Source organism: Gouania willdenowi, chromosome 19 (assembly GCF_900634775.1).
Source record: "Gouania willdenowi chromosome 19, fGouWil2.1, whole genome shotgun sequence".
NCBI classification, from domain to species: domain Eukaryota; kingdom Metazoa; phylum Chordata; class Actinopteri; order Blenniiformes; family Gobiesocidae; genus Gouania; species Gouania willdenowi.
Genome location: NC_041062.1, coordinates 12,055,873 through 12,069,246, shown reverse-complemented (window position 1 = coordinate 12,069,246; position 13,374 = coordinate 12,055,873). Strand labels below are relative to the sequence as shown.

Here is a 13,374-nt window from a genome sequence, read left to right as displayed (position 1 = left end):
GGCCCCATCCTGTGTGTGCGTGTGTATGTGTGTTAAAGGTTGAACTGAGTTGCTTTCAGCTAAGAGAGATATGTGATTGTAGTCTTTTCCCATCCACACAACCACAAATGCACACACTGTCCTCATTTCATCTTACCGCCTCTCTCTACGAATTGTGAGGCTCTTGGTCTCGTGGGCCAATAAAAACACTCTATTCAGATCCACAAAGTAAGGAAGTGAGGGTGTGCTTTAAAGCAGGAAGTGGCACAAGAAGTCATTCTGGACTGTAATGAGTGGAGGATTGTTTGGTAGCCTCACGTTTGAAAAAAAATTCTTCCACATACATACAACTTTACATTAAATTATTTGATGTTTTGGTTGATATTATACAAAAAACTCTTTAAGGGTTCATATAAAAAGAAATTGATTTGTGGATGCAGGACATTACTTTAGAACGTCTTTTATTATTGACTCTAGAAGTGTATAATATGTATAATATGCTGATTAGAGAATCTGAATCTTCAAATTTAAAAATCTATCTATTATTATTGACTCTGATAGTGTATAATATGTATAATATGCTGGTTAGATTATGAAGACTTGTGTATTTTTAAGTGCAAAATATGCGAAATAACTTACAAAAAAGTGCTTTGAAAATACAAAACAACAAAATGCACTAAATGACACAACATTTATACCAAACCACAACAAAAACACACACCAACTTCTTGCTCTTTCCTGTATTAATGCTCAGATTAGTAATTATTCTCAATGGTGACATTAATGTTGATAATGTGGCCCTTGGATCAAAGAAACACATTTTTGTGGCCCCGCTATGATAGAAGTTGTCCATCTCTGCCTTAGAGAAGTTAAGAAAAGTGAGAATGTTTTGTTTGTCTCGGTGAAGATTAAAAAAACAAGAGTATTTCTAATTTCCTCTATCAGGCGGAGACACTGCTTCTAAATGCTTCTGACACAAACCAATTTTCTATTCACATTTGACCCACTGTGGTTGCGCAACTTAGCATTTCTGTTGAATACCCGAAATCCAACAAAGTGCCCTTTAACATGTTTAAACCACTGTCCTGTAATTTTCTTGCAGTTGTTTTTGGTTCAAAATAATCCCCACAAAACATTTTTCCAAGCCTTCTGCAGTACAAAGGTGCCATTTAGAAGCAATCCTCAGCACCATGTGACTCTTTCAGGTTAGATATTTTCAGTAATTATCCCATCCCCGATAATCATGCATTACACATAAACATAAACATCATAATTTCCAAATAGCCACAGATTGTTGCCTGTGGCAGCCATGTATCTGTTTAGCATTAGCCTCAGCCACTCTGCTCTTAAGAAAAGCTGTGCCACTGTAGATTTGTCTCTTTCCCTGTAATAAAGGCACCCCTGTGTCCTTCCTTCAGCATCAGGCTGTGGGGATTTCTAGACTGCCACCTGATTCACATTGCTGGTAATTGAGTTGTGGCCATAAGCGTACTGTGCCCGCCTAGGCCCAAGGTTATTCAGACACCACAAACGCACTGTTTTCCCTCACCGTTCACATGATGTCTGGCAACAAACATGGCAAGTGAGAAAACAAGAAGTTAAGGAAAAGAGGTGGTTTGACTATTGGGTGCACGAGCTGCTAAACGGGTGGATGAGTTTTTGTATACCGACGCCTTCTTGTGCCAGAAATGATGAGGAGTTGGTGATTCTGCAACATGTGGATAAGGACCTCAAAGCTTTTTGTGTCAAACAGCTCTTTTTCTATTTTATTCTCTCTTGGCAGAGCTTAGGAGCTGCAATCGATTCAAAGGGAGATTTCCTTTGCCGAAGACGGGAAGATTGACGTTTTTGGGGTAAGCCCGAATTTGTTGCTGCTGTTGGCTGTCAGTAATTTTTACACTTAGCTGTGTGAGTAATGAATGCTATCTTAGTCCTACATTCTAATGTATCCTTTGCTTTATCAACAACTTTATAGCACGCCTTCAGCTGGTTGACCTTTTTGCTCTTTAAAACTGCTGCAGACACTTTACTACTAAAGATACCTCATTATATCGTGTTCTCGTGTTCTAGATCAAGTTCAATATTGGGTTTGTCACATTAGGGATGGAGCTTGAAGCGAGGAGATTGGCCCTGTCATGTTAAAAACAAAGAGAAACGTTCCTACTGGAAGCTGAATTTAAGAAAACAGATTATGGCTTGGTGTGTATATAGATTCATTAAAACTAGAGATGTGTGATATTGATATTGGTTTTCATGGTATCATTGTTGGTTTTTCCACAGATATTGGTAAACTGATATGTATTGTTTGAGACAACATATTAAAAACCAATATGGCACATTTTTCATAACTACGGTACAGTTTTCTGCTCTTGCACAGTTGATGTTTATTGGTCGACTACTACTGGGGTGTAGTACTACTGGGGTGTCTCATTAAAAGTAGGCATAACCTGTTATTTCCATTGAGATGTATGTCATGTGATTAGGTTGGTAGGGTGGAGGTCTGTGTTGGTATCAGGGTTGGGGTCAATCACATAATTCAGTTACAATTACGTTTTCAATTATCCATGTTCAATTACAAATCAATTACGATTACAGTGACCAGCATTTTTCCCAATTACAATTACTGCAAATTGCAAATAGTTTTTATCCTGAGAAAGTTAATTACAGTTACTTTCTCAATTATTAAAGTTCAATTGCATTTACCGTAATTACAATTACTGACCTAATAAAAGTTAACCCTCCTCTTGCGCTTGCATCTCCTATGATAACGGGTCCTAAATCAGCTGTAAAATACACTAAAAACAAATATCTATCATCTAATTTCTTTCCTATCTATTGGTTACCTTGTTAGGTTTCCTAATAAATGAAAATATAGGTTTTAATATTTATGGTGTGGGCATCTGAGCCTCTTTTGTGTCAGTATACCCCTAGATTTCAATGTTTTTAAAATGGCGAAGTGTGGGAAAGCTGGATATGAAACATGTTTTGATAATTGTTAACTCCATATGTGTAGAACTGTACATAGAACTGTAACATGGTTCTCCAGTTTTGCGTTAAATTATAATTGACAATTTTTATCGAATTTTCATGGGAATTACACTTGCAGTTACAAAGTAAATGATCTGAACTCAGCAACAGACTTTTAAGATAACAATTATAATTGACCCCAACCCTGGTTGGTATTGGTTAATATTGGTAATTGGACAACATCGGCATATTGAATATCGGGGAAAAAAGGGCCAATATCGAACGTCTCTAATTAAAACGTAAGTACGGTGGGTGATATTCTTGTAATATATTGTCCTCAAGTGTTTGTGTAAGTCTTAGTTTGTTTCACCGTGATCTTTTTTCTCAATCAGCCAATGAAAGCTCTAAGTCGGCCCAGCCAACATGAATTCTATCTCCATCTCCTTGTTCCAGCTGGTGTTCGTCCCTCGTCCTGTCCCTTCTCATTGTCTTATTGCGTCTCTTTCTGTCCTCGGGGTGAAGGTGATCTCCTTCACTGTGACATCAACCTGCCTACCTGTCAGTCTGTCAATGAACGTAAACAGAGTGGAATGCAAACACCTAAACCTGACAATAGCTTCCCTTTAAAAATCTCTTTACTTTGAATGCATCCACCAAGGAGAGTGTGTGTTTTTTTTGCACTAGCAGACAAACAGTTGACTCCAGCGTGTTGGTTAAGATGACAAGTGATGTGGCGGGCCCTCTACTAGCGGGGCCCCATTTGGCGTCTTGCTGGTCAGATGGACAAAACGCGAACTGGCACAGTGTCTTTGTGTGCGTTACAACTAAGAGATCCTCTCATTTCCTTTGTCTCTTCTCATCCTCTCGTCCCTGATGTGTCTTCTTGGAGAGACTTTGCACTGTGTCATCTCAACTCAGAGAGCGAGAACCTTGAAAAGGCAGTCAGGACAAAAAAGTAAAAGAGTATCAAAGTGGGTCAGTTTTGAGTTTGTTGTGGCTTTTCTTTGACTTACATCTTTCTCTGGTCACAATGGAGTGTCACACTTCATCATGGAGGTCATGTGAAGTTACTTCATACAGTCATTTTACTTTCTGGTGTGATCTCTGTCTGTGAGTTCATAACTTCAAAGACAAACACACACACGCGCACAGATACACACTATATTTTGGATACTCTCTCATATGTCGTGTTTGGAACAGCAGCGCTAACAGTTGATGTGGAACACATGCCTTTAATGAATCACACTGTGCGGTAGGTCGGCAGCAGTGGCTATGGCTATGCTCACTGCTTCTCCTTCCATCAACACTTCACTTTTGTTTTTGGCTTTTTTTCCACTTGGATAAATGAGGGACGGCGCTAATATGCAGATCTTCCTCTGTGGGAGCTGATTAGCAAAGGTGAAAGTATCACATTCCAAGTACTCACGTTACTGTAATTGAGTTGCTTTTATGGGTACTTTGACTTTTTTACTTATATTTCTAAATCAGTAATTTGACTTGTATTTAAGTACATTTCAAAAGAAGTAAAGTCATTTGTTACATTTCTGTACCAAACCGTTATTGAGTAAATTATTGTTTTTTTTTTGTTGGAAAATGGTCAACAGACAATCCAATGCATCACATCATAGCCGACCAACCAGATTAAACGTAATGCACGGCACCAAAACAGCACTGAATGGAGATTATTTTCTCAGTTTTAAAGTTCATAAATTGAATTAAAAGATTTGTTCATTTTGACAAACCTTTTATTTTATACAGATGCCTTTGTGGAAAATAAATTAACTAAATTCCAATTGTGCAAGATTGAGTCTTTTCCTTTTTAAATTATCACGAGATGTTTACTGTACGCAAGGGATCCGTGGCAAGGTTTATTACCAACAATAAACATGGGTGGTGAAAGTAACTAGAAGCTTTTACTTTGATAACTACTTAATTGAGCTACTTTTTACTTGTACTTAAGTATTTTATGTATGACTTACTTATACTTCTACTTGAGTGCAATTTCAATCAAATAACAGTACTTCTACTTGATTAGGATATATCAGTATACTCTTTTACACCTCTCCTGATATTATCCCCCGCCACAAAGTGTGGAAGGGGTGTAAACAGTAGGTTTGAGCTCCATCCGTCCGTGCATCCATCCGTCCCGTCCGTCCGTCCGTCCGAGATAATGTGGGACAGTTTTTGGTTCAGTTTTTGTTCCATTTTTTGACTCTGTTCAGTTATCTTCAATGGGGACAGCTTTTTCCTAGAACCATTTAAGATAGTAATTTAATATTCTGATGCGATAATATTTTCGTTTGTATACATCTAAGTTCTTAGATTTAGGACATTTAGGAAAATGTTGTGAGTTATAATGAGAACCATTTGGCAGAGGGATGTTGATGACTATGTATATCTTTTTTGTTAATGTTTGCCATTTATTAGATACCATATCTGTTATGTCTATTAAATGTTGTCACGTTTCCCATCATTGTGGGATGTTATGGCATCATGGGCTTTAAACTAATCAATTTATTAATTTGATTCAAACAAAAGCAGAAAGTGTCATTTCTTTGTTGGCAGTCATCCACTGAGCCGTCATTTCTAAGTAGGAGACAGAGTGTCATACTGAACAGACTGGGAACACTGGAATGATCTCATGGTGGGGAGTGAGTGAGTGGTGTTCGTCTAGCTGAGCAAAGATGATTACTTCCTCATCACATTCGTCAAAATCAGAGCCTAGATCTTTCCATCTGTGTGTAGAACTTTAGTCCTGCCCTCTTTTTTTTCCCCCTGGCTTTTTTGGCTTCCTCTGGCCCGCCATTCTGGTATCAACGCCCCTTTATGTGTCCTTACATGAACCTTCCTTCCTCTATCTTCATGCAACTCAAATGCATATTGCAATACTGTTAAAAAAACCCACTATTCAATGCATGCTGGTTGATGTGCATTTAAAAATGTAACTTTTTATGATATATAGATTATATATGGGCTAAATGCGGGCTTTTCTGATTTGGGAAATAACATTTAACCACTGACAGCTAAGCTCACTTTTTTGGCTCAATTTAAGCTAAAGTTGCATTTCTAAGATCTTAAACTAGGTTGTAAAATGATGCCCATTAGTTTATAAATCCTGTTTACTCTGTTTTTATGTGTTGGAACCTAAACTTTACTACACTCACAATCCAAACTATAGCACAGCGCCAGTCATAAAGTGTGGGTTTATTGACATTAGCACTTTGTAGAGTTTTACGCTCTGCATTTTGAGAAACTTAGTGTTGATCTGTTTGGGACTCGTAAATGTAGCCCTTTGTTAGAACATTGTTTTATAAGTCGAGGTGCTAAAAGCATAATATGTCTTTTGATAAGCCCTGAAATTGATTAAAAGACCTCCCTGCATTTAAGTGTTGCTACAAAGCACCGTCCGATGTCGTAAGCACTAAATCCCAGGGAGAGGGCGTAGCTGAACGCACTGCAGTTCCTCTTTGGGGTGCCTCCTGACAGGAACTTAGCTGCAGAGAAACATAAACACATTCCCAGCGGTGGTCTAGTAGGGTGTGTGGCACAAGTTACCATACATCCACAGTGAAGTGCGGTCCAGCACATGGTCAGCTTGCTCAGCTCAGAACCCACAAGCTGTGAGAAATAGCTCCTCAAGGAGCAGGTGCTGGTTCTGCAGCTTCAGCCTGTTTTTCTTTTTCAGTCATCACAGCTGGACAGGCGGAGATATTTGCTTTACGCTAAAATGTTTTGGAGTGATGTGTGGTGCTCTGACCTTCTCTGAGGGATCCAACACCATTCATCGACAACCTGTAGGAGGAAAACTACAGCCAGGGGTCTCATAGCTCGAGTTTGTGCTGATGGGAAAGAAATGTGTTGAAATGATGATGGGTGGGTAGCAGACAATTGTATTGACTCTAATTTACACACTTTTTCTGTCGAAGCTGCAACTGTGTGATATTAACAGAGGTGTAAAGAGTATACTGATATATCCTACTCAAGTAGAAGTACTGTTAATAGATTGTAATTGTACTCAAGTAAAAGTATGTAGTAGTAGTAGTATGTAGAAACTTGCACAATTGGAGCCTAGTTTATTTTTCACAAAGGCATCAGTATAAAATAATAGGTTTGTCAAAATGTAAAATTATTTTCAACAACAAATTAATTCAATTCAAAATAAAACAATTCTGAGGCTCTAAGTATAGCTACATTTATGAACTCTAAAACTGAGAAAATGTGAATGTGATGTATTTGATTGTTGTCTGGTCATTTCATTTTTTTTGTAGTTTCACATCACAATGTCCGTTGGTCATTTTAAAACAAAAAAAATAATAATTTACTCAGTAACCGTTGGGTGTAGAAATGTAACAAAGGACTTTACTGATTTTAAAACATTTTAAAACAAAGAAAAATGACTGAAAGATACTCAAATATGTACAAGCACCCATAAAAGCAACATGATTACAGTAACGCGAGTACTTGTAATCCATTACTTTCACCTGTGGACATTAAAGGAAGCAGATTTCTTGCAAATAAATGGGAAAAACAGACACATATACGTATTTGTCTCGTGTTTAGTTTTAGGATTAACTGATGATTATTATTCTAAATTATATGGATGCATTGATAAAGCACAGTGGGGGGTGAAAATAAGGTAATTAAATATGTGAATATGTTGCGACAGTTTTCACTATCAACACCTTTAGTGTTTGCTGTGTCAGAATCTTCCTTTTGTGCGTGCACAAAATCATGCTTGTCTACAGTTTTCTCTTCCTGCGCACCCCCCCCCCCTCTTTTTTTTTTGTTTTTCTTTCTCCTCCATCGCTGCTCAACACAGTGGTGTATTGTGCAGCCTGTACTGGTCCCTGTCCAAGCAAAGAGAACCCAGATTGCTGAAACAGAGAGCTCACTGCCTAACAGGCGGGTCTGGCTATGAGTTCTTATAGCCTGCCTGTGGTCTCCTCGTTGAGTTCACTAAGCATGTGTCCATGCGTGTGCATGTTGATGTACACATGCGGAGTCTTTTTGATCACTCACTGAAAGGCATTTATAGGGAGTCCTTGCAGAAGCCAACATGGCACTGTTTAAGACATTGCTGGACTTTTAATAGTTCTGTGTCCTCCATAACATCATCCAACAACATTATTTTCGACACACTTTTTAGGGCGGTGCTCGTAGAAATGGTCCACAATAGGGGGAAAAAAGATGGCTGAGTAGTAGGTGGAGAGAAGACTCTTCCACTGTGTAAACACGGTTGGTTTCAGCTACTGAAATGTTGTCAGTGTTTACCTAATATGTGCTTAGCAGCTGTAAAAGTGACACACACAAAAAAAATACACGTAAGCAGTGTTTGTAATGCATGTACGAAAGAAAAGATCCAGGAGTTTTGGTGATGTGGAAACTTTTATTCATATTAAATCTCACGAATCCCAATAATTGAGGTGTACACACGTTTTCAAATAGGTTACGAAGCTAAAAAATACTAAGGCAGTTGTGTTAAGGTAGCTGAGTGATTTCAACAGCAATGTTACATCACTATTTCAATGTGTAACCTCTGGCCTACTTTGGTTAGTTTGAGTTGCACTCAATTCCTTTAGTTGCATTAGACGTACAACAACCTCCTCCCTTCCCACACAGCAGATGACTTATGCAAACGCAGCAGACCATGAAAAAACTTTATGAAAAATTACTCCAGACGTCTCAGAAACACGCAAAATGGGAAGTTGAGGGATTATGTCACAGCCTGACATTCTACAGATGAAACAATGCTGTCTTTTTTTTTTTTTTTTTTTTTTTCCAACTGTGTGCTGCATGCTTTTGAAGCAGGAGCGCAGCAGTCTGTCTTTCTAAACAGCGGAGGGGTGGAGGGGGAGAGAGACATAGGATCAATCCGTTGGTCTGATGTTTCACGGATAAAGCTATTCTGTTGATGAACAGGGAAAATACAAAGGGGGAAAAAAACACGGAGGAAGGCTCAACTTTTTATAACAGAGGGAAACTGTTATTTTAGTTGACTAAGATTTTTTCCTTAAAGTTTTATTTAACCTCAGAAATACTCCAGTGAAACGAAAGATGAAATTTACTGACATTTATGTCAACAAAAACTGATAAAAAAAAAAAGCACTTAAAGATTCAAATTTAGGCAGGGCTAAATTCTTTGGAAATTGGATTATAGGACATGATGTTAAATGAGCTAATATCTTTGTTGAAAGTTATACATAGAGGTTTGCAGATGGTAGTTTCTTAATAAATAAACATTTTCATTAACTTAATGCTGTTCAAATTTAGGACGTTGCCAACATTTTTGTTCTATCCCAAGTGAATTTAACGCATATGGTCTAGTGTGAGGCCAACAGTGCCACGCCTTAGCACTAAAGGCTTCAGCGGTACCTCCACCTTGTTATGCTGCGTTCACACCAAACGCGTTTCGTGCTCACACCCGTAGTTGGATGCTCATTGAATCAGACGCTTGTCACCAGCGTTGAAGATGCTTGGGACGCGCGTCCAAACAAGTTGGGAAGTTAGCGCGTCGAGGGGAGGGGCTTCTCTGTTGCTGGTGGTGTTCATACAATGGATGATATTGTCGCGATCAGTTACGTTCATAGTTCACCCAGTGGCTGTGAAGTGGTGGGGAACATTATTTATTGTGTTGAAAAAGGCGGCATGTTCTTGCTGAACACGCCGCCTCCGACTCCCATTCAGTAGAAGCGCGTCCACCATATATACATTTACTAGTGCTGATTATTCTTTCAAATTCATCCAAAAAAACAGAGAGATTCGTTAACATTAGTCGTGTTTTTAGGCTCGTTCTCCATCACGCTTCTCGACCACATACAAACAAAATTCCAATGATGATGTCGTACATTGCATGTGGTGTTTAAGAACGTAAGGGCATATGAATCAAAGGGAACCGCGCTGTATTATCCTGAATACATTACACTCTTCTTCATCCACCCTTCCTGTGTAGTATGTCCTTGCGCTCTTGTGGAGTAAAACCTCCAATGGTTACAAAGACAGAATCAAGAGCACATGATATATACTCTTCACCCCCGCCCTTCTGCCTTGTCCCAGCAGGCACATCTCTGTAATGGCCCCCAATCGATCCGGAGGCCTTCTTGTCCACACTCAATGCCTATTGATCGGCACATTGCAAAGAGTCTCTCAGGGCTGCTAGACATCCACTACACTGCCGTGTATAGAATTATATACGGCAAAGCATGTGTATTCAGTTTGTTATGTTTTGTGTAGCTGTGACTCTGTGCAGGTGTGTGGGAGTAGGGTGTGCTTTTATGTGAGTGTGTTTATTCATTACTTCGTGTCACCATTTCTGCACCTTCTTAATGTAGCTGGAGACCTTGAGTAAAATAGCCCTGCTGCGCCATGAAGTGAAGGCCTTGCTCCCATTAAAGCGTGAACGACTCAGGGCTCCATGTCTAAAACCTTGCAGCATGAAGACATTAACACCTGACACAAAGATAGTCACTTAGCAAGTGCAGTCTCAAAGGGAAACAAACAAACAAACAAACAAAAGAGATTCCCCTATTTCCTTTGTCATGAATCAGTGAAGCCACATAAAAACATAAATTATCATTGTTGCTATTCGATTAATAAGGATCAGAGATGTGCAGCCCATCCCCCTTTCCTCTATCTCTCTATCATCTATCTGTTCTTTTTTCAACCCCTCTCCCATTTTTTTCCCCCACTCTTCCTAAACACAAACCACCCCCCACGTCTCTTTCCTTTGTCTCTCATCTGGTTTTCTGTTTTTGTTAAAAGACACTTGATTAATGGTGTCACAGACAAAGCCCACATTCTGCTCTCAGCGCAGACACAGATAGGACTGGACTGTAGGTAAACCAAACCACGTGTGCACTTGGACAGCCGGGAGCGAGGGGAAGAATGAATGGCAAAGAAATTAACGACAGTAGTCGCTGATGTATTGTATGCGGTGATGTAGGTCTTTTCCTGCAGCAAAAGGCGCCTGATGATGGACTTGTGTTTAATAAATCCAGCCATGGCAGACATGTTAAGGCTGTTGCACTGGACTGTGTGCCTTCATTATAGCAGAGAATAATCCTTGTTCTCAGGTTGAGTTCCTCCACACCTGAATACTGTCACTTACTTACTTAGCTGCAGGCCCTTCAGCGGTGAGTACCGTGCTGCTGACAGACACACTGAGAAATACCTCACTGAATGACAACCAAGTGTATTATTGCTGCTAATGCACTCAGACCTTTATTGTTACCAATCTTTATAATTGAAGGCACTGACACCCCTTTTTATACTTTATGGCTATACACTTGAGTGTTAACACGACCTAATTGGATGCACTTACTGTTCAAGGTAAACAAGTCCTCTCTAAAATTATTTTCATCTCTGATAAATTGGCTAATAACAGTGTTGCTGCTCAACTCAGACCTCTGCACACTGTATGAGCGCATAATACAGGCTTGAACATTGTTTTTGAGAATTTAGCATTCAATCCATTTGTTTGCCTTTTAGCAAAATTTATGTCAAAAGTACTTAAAGCAATACTGTGTAACTTTTGGCCACTAGGGGCGCTAGACTTGTAACTTTCACGTCAAGCGCCCCTAGTGGCCACAAGCGCCACAGCACTGTCGCAAAAATACAAAAAACAGTAGTTGACCTGTTGGTTGAAGAGAGACCATTGACTCACTATTAAAGAAAAGTAGAGCTAGTTTTATGTAAGTAGGAATCTGTCGCTTGCGAGAAATGCCTGAAGGTGCGTTCACACCGAACGCGACTGAAGTGACTGAAGCGATTAGATTACATTCAAATCAGTTGTAAATGACACGACCTCAAGTTATCCCCCCTCAAGTGACGTGACTTGCGTGATTTGAGCGACTAGGTCAAGCGCGACCTCAACGCTCAAAGTTGAAAAATTTGAACTTTTTAAGCGACTTCAAGCAACAACTCTCCCATCCTTCACTGTCTGTAGAGCCACGGCAGCAGCCCCTCCCTCCCGCTACAGTGCAGACGACTCCAGCGAAGGGCTGTACGGCTGTACTACACTTCCTCAATTTATCGGGGCAAAATTAAAGCGGTTAACTTCTTGAATAAGCCTACATTCTGAGTTAAGTCATCCTTTAGTAGCTCCGTAAGTTGATCATTTAAACCGTAAAAACGGAGCTGTCTTTGATAATTGCTGTAAACATACGGCCGGCGATGAAGGAAAAGAAGTGATCAGATCTTTCTCTCTCTCTCCTCTGTCACCGCTTCTGCACACACACACACACACACTGTTCCCTGGTCACGACGACTAGTCGCAGTACCTGACTTTTGCCCAAGATGGCGGCGCAATACAGCAAACAAGGGTCTTAGTACCTCTGCACGGCAAAGCAGCACAACATCAAGTGTTTATCACTCCTTCCTTGTTTGTGCTCAAACTGCAGCTGGTGGGCAGATACTACGGCTAATATACATGCTAACGTTAGCTATAGTGGTAACATGTCTGTGTATTAAGCAGATCTGGAAAACATCAGCAGTGCAGGACGGAGGCTCCGTTAGCGGGGGAAGACCGCTGTTGTGTCAAAATCTGTGACCCGAAAAAAATCTGTGATCTGCGATAATTTCAACCCCTGCGGCTTCTCTGTGGATATTTACTCCCCTTTAAACACGTTTGTAATCCTTCTCCAGTCTTCATTTACTTCACTTATCATGTTTAAGGGGGAGTAAATAGCTCCTTAATAGCTACCAAGAGGTTTACGCAGTTGACGTAGCACTTTTCTTCTCTACCGCCGAGAAGCCACAGCGGTCGCAGATTTTTTCAGGTCACAGACTTTGGCACTATTAATGTTATTAATGGGATACACAATTCATAAGCCTTTAAAGTGTGAATGCTCATGGTATTATAACTGGCAGAGAGGATATTTGGCGCTTGAGCGGAGGTTTGTGCTCTTTTTTGTTTTACATGCATCCGGTTTAATCCATATTTTCTCGATCATGCCGTGTTTTTGCCGTTTCCATTTATTTGTTACTTAGTTTGCACTAAGATGAGCGAGAGAGAGTGCGGAGATACACAAAGAGCCACTATTTCGCCTCAATGATGATGGCGTAATCCTGATTTAATGTAAACAGTCGTTCTTCATTGTGAGAGGTGCTGCTGTGGTTGAACATATACAATCAGTGAAGATTCATCTAAAGTGATGAGAGGCTTGTTATTGCTGGAAGCCTTCTGTTTATGCAGCGTGTTTGATTTGGACTTCCCAGAGTATTAATTGTCAGCAGAAAAACCAGAAAAGTCGGTTTAGTTTTGTAGTCACACCTTTTCAAATATCAATGAATGCATTTATCTCTTTAGTGTGCAGGCGGATCGTTTTTCAACAAGTCCAACCAGATGCAAAAGAACTCTAAAATTACTTTAAATGACTGTTTCTAGTTATTATTTATTATTTCATTCATTGATTTGGATACAGCTGGATACAG

General features: G+C 39.7%; 1 protein-coding gene across 2 annotated transcripts in view; it reads left to right on the top strand.

Moving 5' to 3' along the window:
- The window catches only part of raraa (retinoic acid receptor, alpha a), a 181,907-nt gene that overhangs the window by 17,452 nt on the left and 151,081 nt on the right, over window positions 1-13,374 (top strand). Inside the window, exon 2 of one of the 2 annotated variants that reach the window (XM_028475406.1) lies at window positions 1,763-1,832. The exons of the other annotated variant lie outside the window; for it this stretch is intronic. The gene's annotated coding sequence lies outside the window, so the exon portion shown is untranslated. The remainder of the gene's footprint in view (window positions 1-1,762; window positions 1,833-13,374) is intronic. 2 annotated transcript variants of the gene reach the window in all.